The sequence below is a fragment of the Hydra vulgaris genome, chromosome 11 (genome assembly GCF_038396675.1).
Source record: "Hydra vulgaris chromosome 11, alternate assembly HydraT2T_AEP".
Lineage (NCBI taxonomy): Eukaryota > Metazoa > Cnidaria > Hydrozoa > Anthoathecata > Hydridae > Hydra > Hydra vulgaris.
In genome coordinates, this window is record NC_088930.1 from 11,052,501 (window position 1) to 11,063,712 (window position 11,212).

At 26.2% G+C, this 11,212-nt stretch overlaps 1 non-coding gene across 1 annotated transcript; it reads left to right on the plus strand.

Moving 5' to 3' along the window:
- Positions 1 to 1,851: 1,851 nt before the first annotated feature.
- On the plus strand, positions 1,852 to 1,925 carry trnar-ucu (transfer RNA arginine (anticodon UCU)). The gene has a single exon. It is a non-coding gene; the product is annotated as a tRNA-Arg (tRNA).
- Positions 1,926 to 11,212: the final 9,287 nt, after the last annotated feature.

Below are 11,212 nucleotides of genomic sequence, written 5' to 3' on the forward strand. Positions count from 1 at the left end.
TTTCTACGCTGCGACCGGTTTTCAACGTTGATTCAACGCTGACATGTTTGCTGGGTAGTTAGTACATAAAAGTTTAGAGTCGTTTTTAAATATTGGAACAACACAAGATAGTATTAGAACATTCTGAAAAGTTCCATTTATGAATGATATATTAAATAGTTTAGAAAGAATATTTGAGAATTCATACTTAAAATCGATAAGAATGTTTGTGGGAATGCTATTTGGGCCTATTGATTTTCTCGGCTTCAAATTAGATATAAGAGATGAAACTTCAGGAATATTTGTTGGAGATAGGAGTAGACTATGTAAATTTGGATATTTAAAATATTTTGGTATAGTTTATGTAAGACGAATGAATAATGGATTTAAGTTTTTGTGCGACGTTTGTAAAAAAAGGTGTTAAACTTTTCGGAGATAAGATTTGGTTCAGTTATATATGTTTCATTATCTTGTAAACAGTTGGGAGATGAGTAATTAGAGAAACTTTTAGTAATGTAATTGAAATATATATTATTAATTACTTAGTTTTCACTATATATATATATATATATATATATATATATATATATATATATATATATATATATATTATATATATATATATATATATAATATATATATATATATATATATATATAAATATATATATATATATATATATATATATATATATATATATATATATATATATATATATATATATATATATATGCAGAGGCGTCAAAATTTTTTAGTCATCAAATTGGACCTTGGAGTCGGGGAAATTAGATCCATAGTTGGCAGTCAGCAAAAAAATTTTCTAGGCCTTAATCAGCAAAAAAAAGATACGTTACCATCCTCTACAGCCCCCATCACCCCTTTGAGATCTTGATGCAGAGGCGTCAAAATTTTTTAGTCATCAAATTGGACCTTGGAGTCGGGGAAATTGGATCCATAGTTGGCAGTCAGCAAAAAATTTTCTAGGCCTTAATCGGCAAAAAAAAGATACGTTACCATCCCCTACAACCCCCATCACCCCTTTGAGATCTTTTCGTCATATAGTATATATATATATATATATATATATATATATATATATATATATATATATATATATATATATATATATATATATATATATATATATATATATATATATATATGTATATATATATATATATATGTATATATATATATATATATATATATATATATATATATATATATATATATATATATATATATATATATATATATATATATATATGTATATATATATATATACATATATATATATATATATATATATATATATATATATATATATATATATATATATATATATATATTCGATACTGGCCACTGCCGGCCATTTTTGAGGCTCGGCAATCATTCAAGAAACTTATAAAACTTGTAACTTTTAATAATAAATAATGCTAAATAAAGCTAAAAATGTTTTCAGCTGATCAGCCTGTAATTTCTTGCACTGGAGGTTGGTGAAAATGTAATCCTTGATTTTGGTGCTGTAGTTGGTACAAGGCAAAACTTAACACAATAAAATATAACGGGGAAGAGAAAAGGGTTGCTCTTTACCATATACAATTTTTGTAAACCTAAAGACCAATTTCTAGAGCATCTAACAGTCTATTTTCTATCAGGAATGTTACTTCTTAGAATAACAGATAGCGATGTTCTACGTTCCTCTGGATTTTGTGGTAATCTGTAAACAGCACTTTTTTCTTAAATAATTAGTAGAAAAATTAGTTACACAGCACTTCCAAGACATAAGCAGTTCAAACTCAAGAAATAATTTTAACCCATCTTATTTTGATACTAATAATTAAATAAATATAAAATTTTTGCTTGATATCAGCCGCTGTGGCGCAATGGACTAGCGCGTTGGACTTCTAATCCAAAGGTTGTGGGTTCGACTCCCACCAGCGGTACTTTTATCAAATTTGATTTTTTCAATTACATTCTTTATATATAGTCCTATATATAAAACTATATATACTTTTACATATAAAAGCGTTACCTTCAACTAGTTTGGATTTTTTTTTAATTAGTTTTTTATATACTTCCAACATCGACCACAATTTTTAACCACCACCACCACTATTTTTAACTAGTTTAAATTTTTTAAAGAATAAAATTGCTTTTTCTTAAAAAAATTCGTAATATAAAATAAAAAATTATTATAAACTATAATTTTTTTATTAATTCTTTTAATCACCAAGTAATTACATTAAGTAATATTTGACCGATATTACATATTACTTATATATTACTAATAAATTATTAGTACTATATTAGTAATGTCGTAAAGCATAAGTGGGTATGACGTTGTCAAAATAGCTTAAATTTTGTCAAGATTTCTTTTGTTAATGATGTTCTGGATTATTTTTATATACGGTAATAGAGTTATAATAACCGAGTAAATTTGAGTTAAAATATTCGTAATTCATTGAAACGTAAATCTAATCGTAAAAGCGTAGTAAAAACTAATCGTAATTGTATCGTATTTTGAAATCATCTGATAAAAAATATTATTAATAGCAGCAGCGGACTGGCCCGGTGTGCCACTATTCTATAGCACAGTAGGCCGGTACCTGCTTAAACGTTTTGGGCCTCAAGCAAAGATATCTATAATTTTATATTTGCACTATTTTTTTACTATCTTTTATTATAATTTATAATATAATATAAATTATTGTTATATTGGACGTGGCCGTTTCCCGTTAACACATAGACACATAGTATAAAATATTAAAGTATAAATAGACATCAAAATTCAAAACAAACAAAAATATTTTGTTTCTGCGAACGTTATCGTCTTATCGGATATCGGTATTATATCATAATTATATGACAATATCAATATACGCCATGGATAGCAACGTATTTACGTATCAATAATCTATAAATAAATACGAACAATATATTGTGTGTGTGTGCGTGTGTGTGTGTGTGTGTGTGTGTGTGTGTGTGTGTGTGTGTGTGTGTGTGTGTGTGTGTGTGTGTGTGTGTGTGTGTGGTTGTGGTCAGTGGGTGGTACCGTGGTGGTGTATATCAGGAAGAAACTGACTACAACTGCCGGAACAATTATTAACTTAATAATAATTTGTTGTTGAGTATACTTATACTGTTCGTCGTACATTTACCGTAAAGTACAATAGGTGCATTAACCTAACGAGTATAATATAAGATACGACTACGGACTAATAGTCAATTCTAAAAAATAAAAATGAATAAAGTTAAAACTAATCGTAAAGGAGGAGCGGAAAAAATTAGAGATAAACGAATTGCCGAACTGAAAGCAGCAGGAAGTCATCCAAAACAAAAGAAATTACAATTTTGTTCAACTATCAATACACGAAGAGGTAAGTTTATAAGTTTATATAATTCAATTATGAGTGGGTATGTTATAGATAGTATATGTATATAAATAATAAATATATATGAAGACATGAAGTACCTTAAGTTCTTAAGTACCTATTTTAATTTATTGCATTAACATTTTTAGATAACTTTAATGATGATACATCGGAATTCGAAATAAAAACAAATAATTCTATATTTTCAAGTGTAAGTATTAAAGTATATTATATACCTACCACCAGTCTTGTTAAGTATTCGAATACTTGTATTTAAATACTTTTTTTGTATTTTAAATACTTTTCAGATTCTTTCAACCCGTGTATTTTTAAATATTTAAAAAATACTTTGTTTTGTATTTTTATTTGAGAATACTAAATACTTTTATTCTAGTGTTCAACTCGAAATTCCAATTATCAATTTTTCTTAATATACTAATTTAAATTTTGTTTCCAAAGTATTATTATTTAATGTTAATAGTTTTGACTTATGAGAATTTATAAATAAGGTTTCCCAAAACACAAGCAGATAACAAAATGACTGAAACCCCCATCTGCTCCTCTCTACCATGGCATACGGGACACTTGTACTTACTACTTATTAAAGAATTATATTTAGTCATTGAAACATTTATAAATAAGTTTAAATATCTATACATTTGCATATCGTGTTAATTATATATTATATATTAATAATTATTAATAAAAATAACATTTATAATATGCAATTTATTGAACTAAAAAAAAAAATTTGTTAAGTATTTTGAATATTTTTAAAAAGTATTTGTATTTATATTCAAATACATTTGAAAAGTATTCTTAACAAGACTGCCTACCACATTAAAATATATTAAATGTAAATAAAGAAAAAATTTACTCAAAGGTGTTTTTTTAAAAAACCTAGCTATACACTTTTATTTTAATATTGTGTTGTAGACTATAGAATAAAAAAACTTATGTTTTTTATTCAAAATAACTTATATTGGAATTATCATTACAGGATCCTGTATGTACTAATACATCTACTGTGCATAATTCCAATAACTTAAACATCAATGAAAAAAGTTTGGAATTAGTAATAGAATCTGATGAAACGAAAAATCTTATATTTTCTAGTGTGAGTACAAAGTATTAAAGTATCTTATATACCATATTAAAATATATAAAATGTAAATAAAAAAAAAATGTACACAAAGATATTTAAAAAAACTAATACTTTTAAATAAATTTGTGTTAAAGTCTTGTAGACTATAAAATACAAAAAACTTATGTTTCTAATTGTTTGATTGCATTAGGTAGAAGATATTATTATACGTTCTAATATCAATATCAATAGTATTATAGATGATGAGACAGGTATTATGAATAGCAGTATTGGAAAAACTGGTTCTGATTTTATTTCGGTTTGTACATCGACAACTGACATTCCTATTGTGAGGACATTTACTTAATGCCATTTTAATTAGATAGTTTACCCATTAAATTTATATGAGATTTTTTTTTTTGTAGGAAAATTATGATTATACTTTACAAGTTGATTTAAAATTTCCGACAAATCCTAAAAATTTAACCGTGGTTCAAAAATTGGAGTTTGTTAATACAATTTACCCTTGTCAACCTAAGTTTTTAGAAAATGTAGCTTGGTCTCTTCACAGAATATATAATTGAACAGACCTAAAAGGTAATTTAATACCAAGAAAATGGTTGACTGTAAAATGTAAAGGCAATAATTATGTAGAAGCTGTTTATTGCACAATTTGCATGGTATTCAGTTCTTCAGCTAGTAATTTTTGTTCTGGATGTACAAATTTCAAAAATATATATGCCACCATCGAATCACATGAAAATAGTCAAGTTCATTGTTTTCGCTGTGGAAGCATATACTTTAGCATTCAATAATTACAGTATTGAAAATTCTGTAAATATAAATATGATGAATTTAAAAAAAAATCAAGCACTTGAACGTATTCATGTTTTAGAGCAAGTTTTTGAAATTGTTAAGCTTTTCGGGAAACAAAATCTCCCTTATAGAGGTTCAGGTTAATCTGAATCTTTATGTAATATTAACAGTGAGAATATTAACTATAATAGAGGAAACTTTTTAGAACTCTTAAAGTTTACAGCCAAGCGAGATTCAATTTTAAATGACTATTTGACAGTTGCAATTGAAAGTAGTAAAAAGCGCAAAGAAAATTTTTTCTAATAATTCTAAAGGAAGAGGATCTTTAGTAATAATGCTCTCTAAGAATACAGTTAATAAAGTTATCTTAGCTATATTAGAGTTAATAAGAAGAAAAATTAAAGGTGAATTGGGAGATAAACAATTTAGTATACAAGTATGTTATTTGAAAATTATATTTTTTTTCTATATGTGTATATAATACATATTTTAAATATTTTGTTCATAGGTAGACAGCACACAAGATATAGGGTCTACAGACCAAGCTGCTGTTTGTATACGATATGTTTTTAAATCTGAAGTAAAGGAACGTCTCTTTGCTGTATTAGAAGTAAAAAATTCTTCTGGAAAAGGCATGTATGAATTATTAAAAAAATGTTTTGATGACCATTCGATTAATTTTAAAAACATTGTTGGTGAGTCTTTTGATGGTGCTGCTAATATGCGAGGAGATTTTAATGGACTTCATGCGTACATAAAAAAAGAAAATGAAAACAGTATTTACATATGGTGTTATGCACATATTTTGAATTTATGCATTTGTGATACTTGTGATAATAAAGATGCTATTAAACTATTTGGATTATTGAATCGTCTATCAACATTCTTCTCAGACTCTTACAAAAGAATAAATGTTTGGAAAGAACAACAGGAACAACTAGGAACTGGTCAGAATAAATTAAGAAAACTTCAAAAAATTGATGAAGCCCGATGGTGGTCACGAGAAAAAGCATTAAAATGGGTTCTTAACTTTGTTACCACATCAAGTAAATTTGATCCAAAGTCTTCATCCGAGGCCTCGTCTTTAATAGAAAATTTATGCAATTTTAAAACCATATGTACAGCTCATGTATTTTTAAAAATATTTATTACTGTTGGTTCTACGTTAACTTATTTACAAACTAAAAATTTAGACCTCCTTGCTGCATGGGAAATGGTCAAAACAACTATTAAAGAAATAGATAAAATTAACTTTGATGATGTTATGTCAGAATCAGAAAAATTTTGTTCGGATATGAATACCAAGTTAACAACTGTTAAATTACCTGAAGATATAATTGTCGAATCCGAGTTTAAGCAAAACAGAATAAGACGTACAAAGCGAATGTTTGACGAAATATGTAGCGATGAACCACCAATAAATCCCAAACAAAAATTTAAGGTTGAAGTATTCCTGTGTATTATTGATCAACTAAAAACTAGTCTGTCAGAGAGATTTATAAATAATACAAGTTTAATTGTTGACATGCAATATCTTTTACCAAAACATTTAAAGGATTTGAAGTCAGATGATCTTCCAGAGTCAGCGTTACAAAAATTGTCTACTTTGGCGTCAGTAGACCATCCATTGTTAATTGCTGAATTAAAACATTTTGCAAGTATTTACAATAGTGTTAAACAACCGCTGAACAAATCCAATCGTATAATATATGATAGCATTGATGACAATAGCCATGAAGAAGATGATGGGATTAATGATAATTTATATGATATCAGGACAGGTAAAATAAAAAACAATTTAGGTAGGTTGTAAGTTAAACCTAGGTGTATAAACAAGTATAACTAAAAACTTAATAGGTAATTCATTTTTTTTTTGGATGTGAACAGTCTATGAGAGAAAATGATAATGGACATAATTGTGATTCTTGTCTCTTGTGTGTTCACAAACTAATTTATTCGCTTAATATGCATTCTCCTTTATACGCTAATCTTTTAACTGCCATAGAATTTGTATTAACACTATCCGTGAGTCAAGTAAATTGCGAGCGTGTTTTTAGTAAATTAAAAATAATTAAAAATCGTTTACGTTCTTCTCTTGGAATGAACACTTGGAAGCATTTCTCCTTATGACAGTTGGAAAAGAAATTTTAGACGAAATTGAATTTGAAGACATACTTGAAATAGTAAAGAGTTCATCACCGTTTATGTCTTAGCTGTTGTCAAAATATTAAATATTTCAATTTATATTAACTGTACCTAACTATCTAAGTACCTATAAGGGCATAAGGCCATAAAGTATCATTACTTTTATTTTGTTTAATTATGTTTTATGTTATATCAAATTTATCACATTGATTGTATTATTATGTATTTATGTTATGTTTTCATACTAATTTATACAAGATTTTAGCAAAATTTATGTTGATGACAATATCAACTATTTAGATATTGTGCAACAACATAAATATAATAATGGTATAAAAACCATTAACATATTCATAACATTCAGTAATTATTATTTTGTATAAAAGATAATTTGGCCTTCGAGCCACAAAGTTTATAAAGGCCCGTAATCACAATATGAGTAAACTTTTTTTTTTTTTGGGGGGGGGGGTTGGACCTGCAGTAATAGGGCCGCTAATGAACTTGGAATAGTGGGCCGAACCCTTCCCAGTCCGCCCCTGATTAATAGGGTCTGTTTATTAGGTTTAATCGGCGCACTCTCTCCTATCAAAAATTTGAATATCGTTTGTTGCTCCTTTAAATTATTAGATGCTATGAAACAATCCTTAAATTCTGGCAGCATTTTAATTTCGGGGTCATTTATAAATTACGTCACTCATAAGGGAAAAGGGTCGTAGGGGTTAGTGGTTTTGTGACAACTCAAACCGAGGGTCGAAAACGGTCAAATATTGTGTGGCGTAATAATTTGTAGATGACTCATATAAATCGCTGTTTATATGAATCGGGCTGGCCCGGTTAGCCGGATGGACAAAAAAAAAAATTTATTTCAATTTTAATTACACAACTTTATTTTTATTTAATTAAATAAATAAAAATATTATAATATATCTAAATATTACAGGGTTTATGCGAAATATAAAACATTTTTTAAGAAAATATAAAACATTTTTTAAGAAAATATAAAACATTTTTTAAGAAAATATAAAACATTTTTTAAGAAAATATAAAACATTTTTTAAGAAAATATAAAACATTTTTTAAGAAAATATAAATCATTTTTTAAGAAAATATAAAACATTTTTTAAGAAAATATAAAACATTTTTTAAGAAAATATAAAACATTTTTTAAGAAAATATAAAACATTTTTTAAGAAAATATAAAACATTTTTTAAGAAAATATAAAACATTTTTTAAGAAAATATAAATCATTTTTTAAGAAAATATAAAACATTTTTTAAGAAAATATAAAACATTTTTTAAGAAAATATAAAACATTTTTTAAGAATTTATAGAACATTTTTTTAGAAAATACAAAACAAATTGTAAGAAAATAAAAAATAAATTTATAAAATTATAAAACATTAAAAATATATATATATAAAACAATTTTTAAGAAAATATAAAACAATTTTTAAGAAAATATAAAACATTTTAGTTATTTAAGAGTGCATTTATGATGTATAAAGTTATTCATAAAGCTTCTAAAGAATAAAGTGTATTTTTTTAATATAACTAAAACTCATTATATTTAAAGATATAATATAAATAACAAAGTATCCACTTTAATAAAACTATTGCCTTGCTATGCCTTTCAAAACCCATTTTCTCATATTACAATACCAACCACAAAAATCAATGCCAATTGTCGGTATAAGCCAATTTAAAGTAGCCTTAACTTCATTGCTAGTTTTTAGAAACGGCCTTATAGAAGTATAATTAGCTTTAAGACAACTAAAGTATTCCTCGATCGGGTTCAATTGCGGTGAATAAGGTGGCAAAAAGTAAACTGAAACATTGGATTGGCCGAGCAAATCGATTACATCTCTTCGACGATGAAATGCACAATTATCCAATACTAGTACAAAATGAGGATTTGTTAGGAAATACGGTCTTAAATTATTGGTTATAAAATCACAAAAAATATCACCATTATAGGCACCATCCACTATCTTAAAGCTTAGAATACCATTAACTGTTATAGCGGCCATTAGACTTACATTCTTTCCACGATTTGCTGGCACTGTAACAAAACATTTTGTATTCTTTATAGAATAGCCATATTGCTTAGAAGTATGTAAGTTAAAACCTGTTTCATCTAGAAATACTAAGTTATTATCAGGAATCGAATTAATAGTCCTGCAAAAACTTTGTCTTAAATCAACGTTTTGCGGCGAGTTCCTTTCTTTTGGTACTAATGTAAGTCGTTTTCTAGTGAACTCCATCGACTTCAAATACTTAGATATTGTTGGTATAGATACATTAATATTCCTTTCAATGAGAATGTTTCTCAATGATGCTAAAGTATGAGATGGATCATGCTCAATTAACAATCGAATTTCAGATTTAAGCGTCTCGTCATAAGAGCTGCGCCTTCCTTTTTTTACTGATGTGATTTCATCATCACTAAGTCCTTTACTGATTTTATCAGAAATAGAACGTGTTGCAGAAACTGATATTTCAACTTCTTCCGCTATTTCTTTTAACTTCATTTCTTTTAGAATTGACTTTCTTATGGTTCTTACAATATCCTTTGTAATAAGTGTTCTTTTTTTCCTTTCTCTCTCATTTTCCATTAATCAGTTAAAACAACAAAATAAAGCTCGAATAATATATTTTAATTATAAGCATAGTAAGGCATGATAACATATGTATTGCATTTAAAAAGTTTTCTCTGGATAAAAAAAAGCATTTGTTTAATATGTGTATAGTAATTTTTCTATTTTTCATTGTACTTGATATAAACTTAAAACTATAACAAACATTACTCACCATATTAAATCTTTTAAGTTTGGAATAAAAGTTTTATATCTTATAAATATAAAACTTTTATTCCATACTTAAAAGTCTGATTCCAAACTTTAAGGTATGATAAAAAGTTTGATAATAGACTCAAAAAATTATACTTTTAAGGCACTTACAACTGACAACTAATTCACTACCGCCATCCTTTTTTTTATTTTTTATAGTTCTCTTCTTTGTCATGAATAAACCTCATAAATTCCAAAGTGTTAAGGAGTAATTACGTAATTAAGTGTTTTATATTTTCTTAAAAAATGTTTTATATTTTCTTAAAAATTGTTTTATATTTTCTTAAAAATTGTTTTATATTTTCTTAAAAATTATTTTATATTTTCTTAAAAAATGTTTTATATTTTCTTAAAAAAATGTTTTATATTTTCTTAAAAGATGTTTTATATTTTCTTAAAAAATGTTTTATATTTCGCATAAACCCTGTAATACGCTAATGAATATTATAAGTGCGCATAGTTACGCCTATTGTTAAAATACACTATTTCTTAGTTTTTAAGTAGTTTCTAGATTTTTGTTATGCGCGGTTATATGTTCCATGCGGTCCACAGTGGGCGGAATTTCAAAAAACCTGGCCAAAAGTCAAAAAATGATTATAATTAATGGAAAATTTCTGTAAAGCATTTTTTTGAATCCCCAACTTTGAATTTGACATAAGTGTACCAAAATTCAATAATGGTAGATCCAAAATGGCGGTGTTTTAAAAACATTAATCATTAGAAATGCTTTCGTGGGGCTTTCGTGTTTAAACAATTAGTTATAATTCAACATTTAAGTTCAATAGACTAATGTATTATTTACATTACATATATAAACATTATATATAATACCGATATATAATGTATTATGACTGTATTATTATGCCGCAATGTTAAAAAAAATAAATTGAAAAATTCATTATTTATTCTACTTATTTATTTGTTCAAGGAAAACAAGGAAAACTTTTATTTGCATCATTTATCATAA